The 11,441-nt window shown below is 40.8% G+C and overlaps 1 non-coding gene across 1 annotated transcript; it reads left to right on the top strand.

The window, feature by feature from the left end:
- The first annotated feature begins 8,737 nt into the window (after window positions 1-8,737).
- Window positions 8,738-8,809, top strand: TRNAV-AAC. The gene has a single exon. It is a non-coding gene; the product is annotated as a tRNA-Val (tRNA).
- Window positions 8,810-11,441: the final 2,632 nt, after the last annotated feature.

Here is an 11,441-nt window from a genome sequence, read left to right as displayed (position 1 = left end):
GCTTCAACCCCCAGTATCTCCACTAAAGAAAAAATAAAATTAAAAAAAAAAAAAAGATCCCAACCGAGAGTTTGTGATACAGCCCTGTCTATCATCCGGCTCCTCCGGGGTGCCTCATGGGTAATTTTTCACTCATGCTCATGAAGAGGCTGAAGTCTGCAAATGATTTACCTAAAAAAAAAAAAAAATCAAAGGAGGGTAGAGCCAAGCTTATCTCTACAATCACATCACTCTCATTCATGCGCACACACCTCTGGATTTTCTTGAATGATCTCAAGGTAAGAGTGATTCTGATCGTAGAATGGGAAAGGTAAACGTGGCTTTTGTCTTATTATTTAAAATAGAAAGGGAAAGTGGGTTTGTAAGTAATCAGAGACAAAGAGGGGTCTAAGAGAAAACAAGATAGGGGAAGCATTTATTTACTAATAAATGCAACTAATAGTCATCTGGGCATTCAATGCCCACGGGCACTTGCTCAGATTAGATGAGATTTGCTTTAAAATATACATATAACTTATACAGCCATAGAACATGCAATGGCCCCAATTAGGACAGGAAAATGTGCAGGGCTCAAAGCTGAATATCATAAGGCGGAGGACCTCTTGCAGTGAGGTTAAGGATTTCTCTTACTTTGGCCGAAAGTCTAACCGAAGGGGCAGCTAAGCTTAGAGCTTGCTAAACTTTCAAAAGAGGCGGACTGGTTCACCAGATGTATAGTAGGTTTAAATCAGTGTTTCCCAGAGTATGTTTCAAAGAGCAATTCCAAGGTTCTAAGCATTAATACAAAACAAAACAAAAAAAAGTCTGTGGTCAAGTGAGAAACTCCAGGTAAACTGAGTTAGAGAGGATTGTTTACAGTGCCGACCTCTTAACATTCCTATGCGCTGTGATTCTCCAGAAGAGTGTTGCCCAGTGGATTTGATCAGCAAAACCCTTGTATAAAGGGTAATCTTGGAGAATTAGTGTTCCGGGGAGTAAACTTTAGGAGACATGCGTTCACGTCTCTGAAGATGGCAAACACCTGTGGGTAGAAGCTAGTGATTCTGCGTTGTATAATAAGGAATCCCTTTCTTTGTTATAATTTATTAAACCCTCTGTGCCTGGCATCAACATTAATTATGTGGTGGCTTGAAGCCAAAAAGAAGGTTCATGTAGCCATCACCAAAGAGTTAAGTAAGTTGTCCAGCTGTTGATGGTCTGGTTAAATCATCCCTGAATTGTTGGCATATCTCCCAGAGCAGGTACTCATTAAAAACAAACAAACAAACAAAAAAAAAACAGAAACTTGAATTTTACTACTGAGATTACATTGTGTTTTCACAAATGAGATATAATTCCATTGCAACTCCTTGCATGTACCCTGAAACTTTGTACAAAAGCAGATGTGGACCTGGGCTGATGTTGGAAAGTCCTTCTGCCCTTCCCCCACTCTCCCACCTCCCACTGATAGCATTGCCTTGATTTTTTCCCACCATTCTGGGGTCCGGATGGCTGTGGCAGCAACTTGGTCCCTACACTGGCTATTCCTGAAGGTGACAGGAGGTTGGGGATGTGTACAACAAAGGTCAGGCCAGTAGGGATCTTAAGCACATCCTTGGTTATAAACGTCTTCTCTTGAAGCTTTTGCCAGAGCTGTGCGTTACCGCCAAATGTTAATTCTTGCTGGGGACATGATGTCTTATAAATGTTATGAAAGAATATCATTTTTCCTGTAGAAGTGAAGGTACTTTTAAGGTCATGTTAAGAAAAGGATTAGTTTCCCCAGTAACATCTGTAGGTCACGTGCTTGCCTATAAATCGCTGCTTTGCTAAAATCCACCCCCCCACCCCCCACCCCCAGGCATTGTTACACATGAGTTGGAAGGAATTCTCACACGGGAGAAAGAATAGAACTTAACTGACATTTGAAAGATGTCTAAAGATTAAAAATAAACAAACAAAAACCCTAAACATAAAACAATCACCCCACCCGCACTAGTATCTGTCATCTTTTCTACACAGTCCTTGCAAGTCTATGCATGACTTCGGAACTCATTAGGATGTGTCTTGGAACTACAAATAAGAGAGCAGATTCAGCCTTGGGAGGTCTTAGAGCCCCCTTTTTCATCTCCTTTGTAAATAGATCCTTGTTGACACCACATGTGCTTCCCAGCTTTGGAGACACAAGGCGTGAGGTGGGAGGGGATGCACTCTCCCCTCTTGGAGGAAAGAACAGAAGTTCAGCAGAGTTAACTGAGGTCTCCTCACCACTTGTCTGCCTTGTTATGGAGTTGAATATTTCTCCCCGTTCTATTCTTTGAAATGTTTTGAATTAAAATAGCTTACTCAAGGTCACTGAAGGCATATGGTCCTGCTCAAAACTTTAAACAAAACATTAGTTTTTACAACCTTTTGTAATTTGGTATTGTATACAACATGGTTATATGTGGAGTTTCTGTAATCTTTTCAGTGGGTGACAGAAATATGAGAAGCAAATTTATAAGCCATTTAGTGAAGCATTTAATCAATTTCATGCATAGGAAATAACTCCGATTGCTCTGCTTGATCAATCTTTCTCTCCAGGAGAACTCCAGACAACATGATCTCCAAACACTGGCTGGGGGTGGAGGTGGGGGTGCAGGGGGGTGGCGGAGAGCAGGGCAGGGGTGGGGAGGGGTGAGAGTGGGCACAAAGCTTGCGATGCACTTTGAATGTCAGGGTTTGCCTAACAGCCAGCATCTCTGAGCCTTCTGGAGGCTGTTAATGTATTTCAGAAAGAAAGCACAGGTCTAATGTTTAGAGGACGTTTTCAAGGAAGGCCTTTTATTGCAAAATTACTCATTAAACACTCTTTTTCCAGAGTGACTCTCTTGTGCTCAGTATAACAGACTGTGTTCAACTTTAGGCTCAAAGAACTATCCAGGGGTTATTCCTTCCAAACACGTGAAAAATAAAATGACTCATATGAAAACTTGCTTCTGAGAATTAAAAAGTCAAAGCAAGGTGACCGAAATAACTGAAAATCCACCAGGGTGGACTGTTACAAGTAGACATGGTTGAGCTTCTTTTAGAATATTTGAACTGTCTTTTAGGGTTCATGTTCTGATTTTCTTTTGAATGGCTTAAAAGATTAATCCAGCTCTTGACTACATAGTGGGTTAATACTTTCTGTTCTGTCATGTGCTAGAATCCCTCTTAGAACACTTTACCCCAAACACCACCAAGTTTTTAAGTGAAAACGTCCTAAGGGAGCAAAAGATGATCTTGTGATAATCAGTACCTGCTAAACTATATTAAAATTGCATTAGCTCTATCTTGTCTCCAAAATTGGAACAAAAATAAAGGCACTGTAGACATCATTTCTAATTTGGAAAATAATTTGCTTCCGCTTATTTCTAAACTGAGAAAAATACTTGCATGAATGCAAACCAATCTAGATTCTTTAGTTCGGATTTGAAGCCAGCTCCATTCCTGGATCTCATCTCCGGAGAATGTGATGTTTCATGTCCCCTTTTAAATATGACATAAATGAGGATGTCCCCACATCGGCAATTCAGTGGCATGCCCTTTGGTGTTTATTTTATCACATTAGTTAAGCCATGGCAGCTGTGTCATTACATTGAACAGAGTCGCTCTGGTGAACCTGCATCATAGTGGGAGCTCCAAGGGAGATTGCCAAGGGAGGTTCGCTTGTCTGTCTGTCTGTATCTATGGCTATTAACCATTAACGCCTAGATTAAACCTCACTTGACTTTTTTTTTTAATGACTTATTTTAGAGGAAAGATGTCTTTGGTATAAGATCTGATGTTTGATGGGAAGAAACAATTCTTTAGGACCAAGGTATTTAAGTCTTTCAAATATATTTTTTTCTGTTTTTTTTTTTTTCCTACATTTTTGTTAAAATGGAGGTACTGGAGATTGAATCCAGGACGTCGTGCATGCTAAGCATACACTCAACCACTGAGCTACACCCCCACCCCCCCATGAAATACATTTTGAAATGCAAAACAATTACCACACACTTATTCTCCTTGTAAAAATTACAGTAACAGAGGGTAAGGCTCAAGTTTTCCTTGCTACGCATGCTGACCCTAATTGCTTTCTCCACCTTCCTTGATATGATTTATGTTAGCAAATGTGTACATCTTTCTAGTCCCTTTTCTATCCAAATGAACCTCTGAAACACGCGTCATGTTGTAAATATCACTATGCATGTGCTATTGTCACTCATCAGTGTCTTGGAGAACTTACCTCCTTAGTGAACAGATACACATCATTCTTTTTAACTGCTTCTAGAATATCCCATGTTATGGCCAGTAACACAGCCATATTATTCCCACAATTTACAGGTACATTTCTTTCACCTTTTTGCTACTATAAACAGCACTGCAGGGAACACCTACTTCCTTATGTACCCAAATATTTCTCATATGTTCATATGCAAAATATTCATATGCTATGAGTATATTTCTAGCATGGTTACTTAGAGTGAAATTACTGGGTATGCATATCTTATGTTTTAATAGTTACTGCCAAATCATCTAGCAATTTAAATTTTTCAATGAAAGTCCTACCAGAATCTCTGATCCATCTTTTCTCAACTCTGCTTAAAACCATATGTTACTCACCATTCTCATTTTTTCTTTAAAACATTGCTTTTACTTCTCCAAGAAGATGGAGATATCCAATGGGACCTTTCCCATTGAGTTTTTTTTTTTCCCCTTCCAGGGCAGGTAGGGCTGGGCAGCCTAATAACTCACCAGATGCTTAGAAATTGGGCTGCTTATGTCCACTAAGGTGGCAAACCCTTCAGAGACTGGGCAGCTTCAATCAAAAGGCCAAACCAAACCAAATCTGTTGATCCTTTTAAAATGTGGTCCCAAAGTCAATGACACATTTCCCATTTCCATCACAAAACTGATGGCCAGGTTCAAACAATTGTTTCAGCCAGTTTGATACCCAACACCTACAGCTTTTTTCCTATTGTAAAAGATGGCCTTGGAAAAAGTGGTGTTTGTTTAGGACTTAGGGCCCCAGAAGAAGTTGTCCTGGGAGCATCTTGCCAAGAATGACTTCCCTTGCCCCCACCCAGCAAGTTCTGTTCTTCTCCGTGCTCTTACACCCATGTACTCCTTTCCATCTTTCTTGCTGCCTCTTCACCCAGACCCTTCCTACCAGCTGTCAACCATCTGTAGCTCCCTATTTACGTAGCCTAAGCAGGCCCTTCACTTTTCCATCCATTTCACTCAGCTGCATCTTTACCAGGCACCAGTCTGGTTTCAAATGTCTCTTGCTTGAAATAATTTCTTATTACTCAGACACTTTTGTCCTGTCATTCAAAGTCCTCCACAATGTGTCCCCCAACCATCTTTCAAAACTTATTTCTCCTTCTCCTTTCTAGATCTTCCACTTAGCAAAACAAAATGGTCATGCTCCCCTCCACAATTACCCTTCTCGTGGCCTGGAATGCCAGAGGAGACCTTGTCTTCAAAGTTGGGCTACTCCATGTGGCTTTTATTGTCTTCCTCATGCTCCGTCAAAACGAGTGTCACCATTATTCAGGGGACGGTGACAGGTGATAGGACAGGGAAGGGAAAACAGAAGTCGGATGTTTGGCTAGTTCTCGGTGCAGTGACTGGACTGAGTATAGTCTAGATAAAGGTTAAACAGATTCTGAGGGATGGAGAGTAATGTGTTTTCAATTCTACAGTCTAAAACAGAAAGTGAGAATGTAATCAAATTACAACTATATTAAAATGTTAGGCTACAGCCAGCCTCTTCTCTGATACAGGCATCTAATCAGGAAATGGCTTGCCATGTAACCCACGAATTGTTTGTAACTCAGAACCTTTAAGTGCAATGAAGCTAACGGCACATATATTAATAACATATTCAGTCTATATTATAGATAGTAATTCATTCGTGAAAATGATACTTTGGGGTCTTTTAGTAGAATGTGTACATTCAGCTGATTCTTAAGATAAAAGGATCAATTTTGTATAGTTTTCTTTATACTTTTCTGCCTGCTCTCCCTTGTGACTAATGACATACACTTTTGAGAAGGCTAATGGAAGTTAGCAAAGTAATCCTGGCCCTGGGCCAGCTTTTGCTTTTCTTTAAGGATAATTGTTCAGTATTGGGATTGAATCTCTAAAATCTCTAAAATGAGCTTTTAGAAGTTATTTCTCATAATGCAAAATTGGAAACCAACTCTATGTCCAAGAGTAGTAGATTAATTCCATACCCATAGCATCTCAGGACTGCAGTACTGTGTAAGCATTAAATGCTTGAAGTCTATAGCAATATCAAAAAATATTCTTGACGTACTCTTAAGGAAAGCTAAAAAGCAAGCCCCTATGTAAACTTAGCTTTATATGTCTATGGACCATGAATTTGTCAGGGTGGGTAGACTTGCAAGTCATTTGAGTTCTTTAAAATTTCTTTTAATGTTACAATAATATGTGGATATCAAAATCCAAGCATTACACTAATTGTACCAGTTCTAGCTGAGCGGTGAGGTTTGGACCGGAGAAGGACAATTCCTCCTTCCTTTATCCCAGGATGGAGGCTGGAGGGCTTTCCCCAAGCAGAGAAGAGAACAATTGTAAACAAGGAGAAATTGCCCCAATTGCACTCAAGGAGCCTGGTTTAAACAAACACTTGTCAGAAGAAGCTGAAGCTTCAGCACAGGATCGAATTTATCATGGTTTCCCCGCCACTGTAAACACACCCATGTCTCTGGATCTTGATGGAGTGACTGTCTTAGAAGGGGGCAAAGAAAACTAGCAGAAGGGATTGTCCGAGTGCTTTACTAGCCCTCAAGGAATGGTGGGAAATGGGAGTGACTGGACATTTAGAGACGGGCAAATGGTGATTCACTTTCCAAATACTTCCAAGGTGAATTTTGGAAATGTTTGAAACAAGCGATAGCTCAAGAATTAGATGCTGAATTTCTACACAGTGTGAGAAAATTCTGATTGGGTTTTTTGTAATCCTCTCTCAGAGGGTGATGGACAACGAGAAGCTCTGCACTGGGAAGGAGGTTGGAGATAAAAGCCGAGCTTGCTTGGATCCCTCCTGGGTTCACTAAGAACAGTCTGGGTCATGTTGCCTGATTTTTTTCTGATCAAGGGTCAATGTCCGATAGGAGAGGAATGTTGTAGGGCAGTGCTCTCCAGACTTGAATGTGGAGAGGAAATCACTTGGGGGATCTTGTTAAAATGCATATTCTGATTCAGCATGCCTGGCTGGGGTCTGAGATTCTGCATTCCTGAGGGGCTCCCGGGTTCATTCAATGCCACTGATACACGGACCCCACCCACTTTGAGTAGCAAAGCTGTAGACCATGGGCTCCCCATATGGCTTGTTAAAAAACAGGTTCCTGTGCTCTATGTCCAAAACTTCTGATTCAGTAAGCATAATACTCTATTTGTTTCATGATTCCCAGGTAATTATATTGTGCAATCTCATAAAAAACAATTTTAGACACTGTATAACTACTGAACGTATCGTTAGAGTGTGGATTACAACACAGGTGTATCTGTAACTAGTTGGATCTGCATTCCATCCTAACTGAAATCAATTATTTCCACCTCTGTACCACTTCTTTGCCTTGTGTGTACTTCCTTTATTGTGTTTCCCATGTTCTGTTCTTGTATGCCTTTCTACCCGTGCCCTCCTCACTCACACACCCTCACTGGGCTGTGTATGCCCACTTACTTCCTTTTGAACCGAATGAAACACTGATTTGTTCTGTGTCCCCGAGCTTCAGGCTCTCATTTGGACATGGACTTGGTAATACCTTCTCTCTTTCCTTTGGTGAGGATCAAATTGGGAGAAGCCTGAAAGACTGTCCGGAACCTGATGTCAGCCAGTAAACTTAGTGTTCCAGGCTCTTTGTCAAATCTGATTCAGAGACAAGTCATCTGAAGTCTCTGACCCTCTCTCTTTCACCAACAGCAAAATGGTTTTAAAAATCTGGATATTTAAAAATAGGAAACATGCTAAATAAACTTGGAAGAATTTTATTATTAGCGGTAGGAAAAGGCATGACTCTCTAATTTGGCAAAATTAACACCTAACGTTAATAAAACAGCCTTGATTCATCTGTCATTGATCTTCACATGAATTCTCCCCATTAGCAGTGTTTCTTATGAATGTCAGTGAGAGGGGTCCGGGATGGAAGCCGTGCTCCCTGGTAAGTGATTTCTACCTGGTGCATAGGCTAAATTTCCATCCTCCTGCATGATTCAGTTTGGGGACCATACTTTGCCAGGCTTAGCTGCTGCTGAGGTGGGTGGGGACCACCGCTTTCCATGTTGTGCAAATATATCGTGAAAGGACAGTGCCATCAGCACCGCCTGGGTGTGCCTCATGAGAATGATAGTTTCTGACCCTCTTTGGCTTCTGCCAGAGAAAGAAGCCAGTAAAAGAAGCTTGTTGACTTTGCCTGCTGCCTCTGGGGCCACCTTATCCCACTGGGCTGTGAAATCGGCATTCCTGTGATGACTACCTCCTTTGTATCTTTCTTGACCTAAACATTCTTTTCAATAGTGGATTTCAGAGAGAAGAGACACAGACAGCATTTAAAAAGAAAAATTGTTTTTAGGGATAGTCTGCCTAACTGAAGACTTTTACCGAAGAAAGTCTAGCTAACTACACTTAAGTATTACCATCTTAAGGACCCAGAAAATGGTGAGCTGCAAATGGTAAAGGCATGAGCGATCTGATGGGTTAAGAATACAGGCTCTGGCTGGGGAGGGTATAGCCCAGTGGTAGAGCACGTGCCTAACACGCACGAGGTCCTGGGCTCAATCCCCAGTACCTCCATTAAATAAATAAGTACATAAACCTAATTATCCCACCTCCAAAAAAAAAGACATCTTAAAAAAAAAAAAAAAGGAATGTGGGCTCTTAAGGCCTGGGTTTCTATTCTGGGTTTACTGTCTTTTTGCTGGGTGACCTTAGGTAAGTTAGCTCACCTGTCTTAAGAATAAATGAGGTAATTGGTTCTGATGGAATCTATCCTGGTAGGAGCAGAGATCTTTGATCTGTCCTTAAATATACTCCAAATGCCTACAGACCTTTCCTGCGCATAGTAGGTGCTCAGTTGATGTCCCTTGAACAAATAGCTTCCTTCCAGAGTGACAGAAAATACAGAAGCCTCTCTCTAAGTTCCTTCAGAGTGTTTCTCCACATTCTCTGAAGGTGCTGCCTCATTGGCACGTCCTTCCTGTTCTGTGACAGTTAAATGGCCCCAGCACTTTGTTTACCATGCTAGACAAAAACAAAAACAAAAAACAACAGCCCAGTTAAAAGTCTAAACAGTCAGTGGACTTTCCCATCATCCAAAGTGTTTACTGACATGAACTAAAGTAGATGCAACCATCTGAATCTTCAACCAAGTTGAGTCATTTTTATTTTACTGTTTACAAAACAAGATATTTTATGCATGTAATTTATATATCGAAGAGAAGAGGGCTATTTCCAATATTATTTTTATCTTCTAGACATAAATAACAAACAACTCTAGTAATCAAAATTTACTACAATTGTAATAGGTTTTGGCAGAGTTTATGTATCGTATGCAAAGCTAACAGAATGTTGATGTCCAAGGATGGAGGCCAGGATTTCTAGTTTGGCTTTGCGAAATGGAAAAAAAAAAAAAAGTATCCACTACTGTATTTGTAGTTTTTACTACATTCAAGAGATTAATTTTTATAAATACAGCTGTTTATACCGCTTCTAATCAGAAAATTGAAATTATCTGTGGCAATGTAACCACTAGCAACTTGTATACTATGAAAATATTTCAATAATTAATGCATGCTCCATCTAGAGTAATTGACAGGAGGTCATAAATGTAATGGACCATCTGTGTTTGATTTGTCCATGAAAGTGCTTAACAGGATAGGCAGGTAGTTCAAGCTTCTCTGGCAAAAGATTTCTTCCAACTTCTAAGTTGCAGAGTCATGTACTAGGTTTTTTTTCTTTCTTTCTTTCTTTCTTTTCCCTTTCTTTTTTTCTTAGTCTTTTCCAGATTTCTGCTTGAGTTCTGCACTTCTCACTGCCTCTCCTTCCAATGCAACTCTGTCATGTGGATGTATACATGGATGAGGGTGTCACAGTCACCCTCAACAATCCTACTCGTTCTCCTGCCCATTTCAATAGCAACTTAAAAGCCACATGTGCCATGAAAAAAATATCAGAGGCTCACTCCACTTTACGTATCATTGGTTCTGCTCAGTCTGACCACTTCAAACATTTATTTGGCAAGTTCTTCCTCTTCTGTCAGTGAACAAACAAACAACCCTGCTTATATCTGTGAACAAAGAGGATTAGGACCACTAGGAATCTGAGTAACATTTTTGTAATTCATTCCTTTGGGAGTGGACCAGAATCACTCCCATTTCTCTATGTAAAATGATCTTGGTGGACAGCACAGGAGGTTGTAGACTTTTCTGGGCAGGGAAACCAAAGAGCGTTGAATAACTGCCTAGAACGCTGTCCTGATATCTAGACCCGATTCATCCAAGAACACGTATCTGACTGAAATTGACTGAGCACTTATTACCTCCAGGTACCGTGCTGAGCAATGGTTACGTTGAATGACACGCGTCTGGCTGGTCGAACCAAACCAACAAGGGACCTGTCCTCATGGCTCTTACATTCTAGTAAATGCAACTTCTTCCTTTGATATTTTAAGGTACTATAAACTCTATGCCTAGGAAACTAAATGTGCCATCCCTTCCGACCATCCCACCCCTCTCCATCTGGATTGACTATATGAGGAAAATGTGCCCCCATCTACCCAGTTGCCCAAAGCAAGAACCTACAACTATCCTAGACTCTTCTCTTCCTCTTTCTTCTTCACCAAAGCAATTCACAGTTTCTGTCACTCTCCACTCCTTTCCATTGCTTGACTCTGCTTCCGTCTGTCCATCCCTACAGTCATCTCCTTAATTTACGTGTGGATAATTTTCTGTCTGGAATATGTTAATGGCCTCCAGTATTACTTTCTTAGGGACCTATTCTTCATACTGTTGCCAGAATGATATTTCAAACATTAAAATGCTAATACCGTTATGTCATTTCCCTGTTAAAAAAAAAAAAATCCTTGTGGTACGAATTCTACAATTGCCTCAGAGATGAGACCTAAACTTAACGTGGCAGAAAGGAAGACCTGTGCTCACCTGGGCTGGGCCTGATTTGGCAGTGCCCCCTCCTGACACCTGTCCTGCTCTCTAGTCACACTGAAGTACGTTCTCTGAGCACATCGTGATGCCTTAGTGCCTTGAACGTGCTGTCTCCTCTCCCTGGAATCCCTGAAATTCTTTCTTTTATTCACGTGGGCCACCTCTCTCCATCCATTAAACTCAACTCAAAGAGATGATTTCTTTTGTCTATGCAGTTTCTCTTCCTTGATGCTTGCCTGGGTTATCAGTGGCCTGTTTGGAGGGGA

The sequence above is a fragment of the Camelus ferus genome, chromosome 27 (assembly GCF_009834535.1).
Source record: "Camelus ferus isolate YT-003-E chromosome 27, BCGSAC_Cfer_1.0, whole genome shotgun sequence".
NCBI lineage: Eukaryota > Metazoa > Chordata > Mammalia > Artiodactyla > Camelidae > Camelus > Camelus ferus.
Note: the sequence above shows the minus strand (reverse complement) of the source record. Positions and strands in the feature narration are given on the sequence as shown.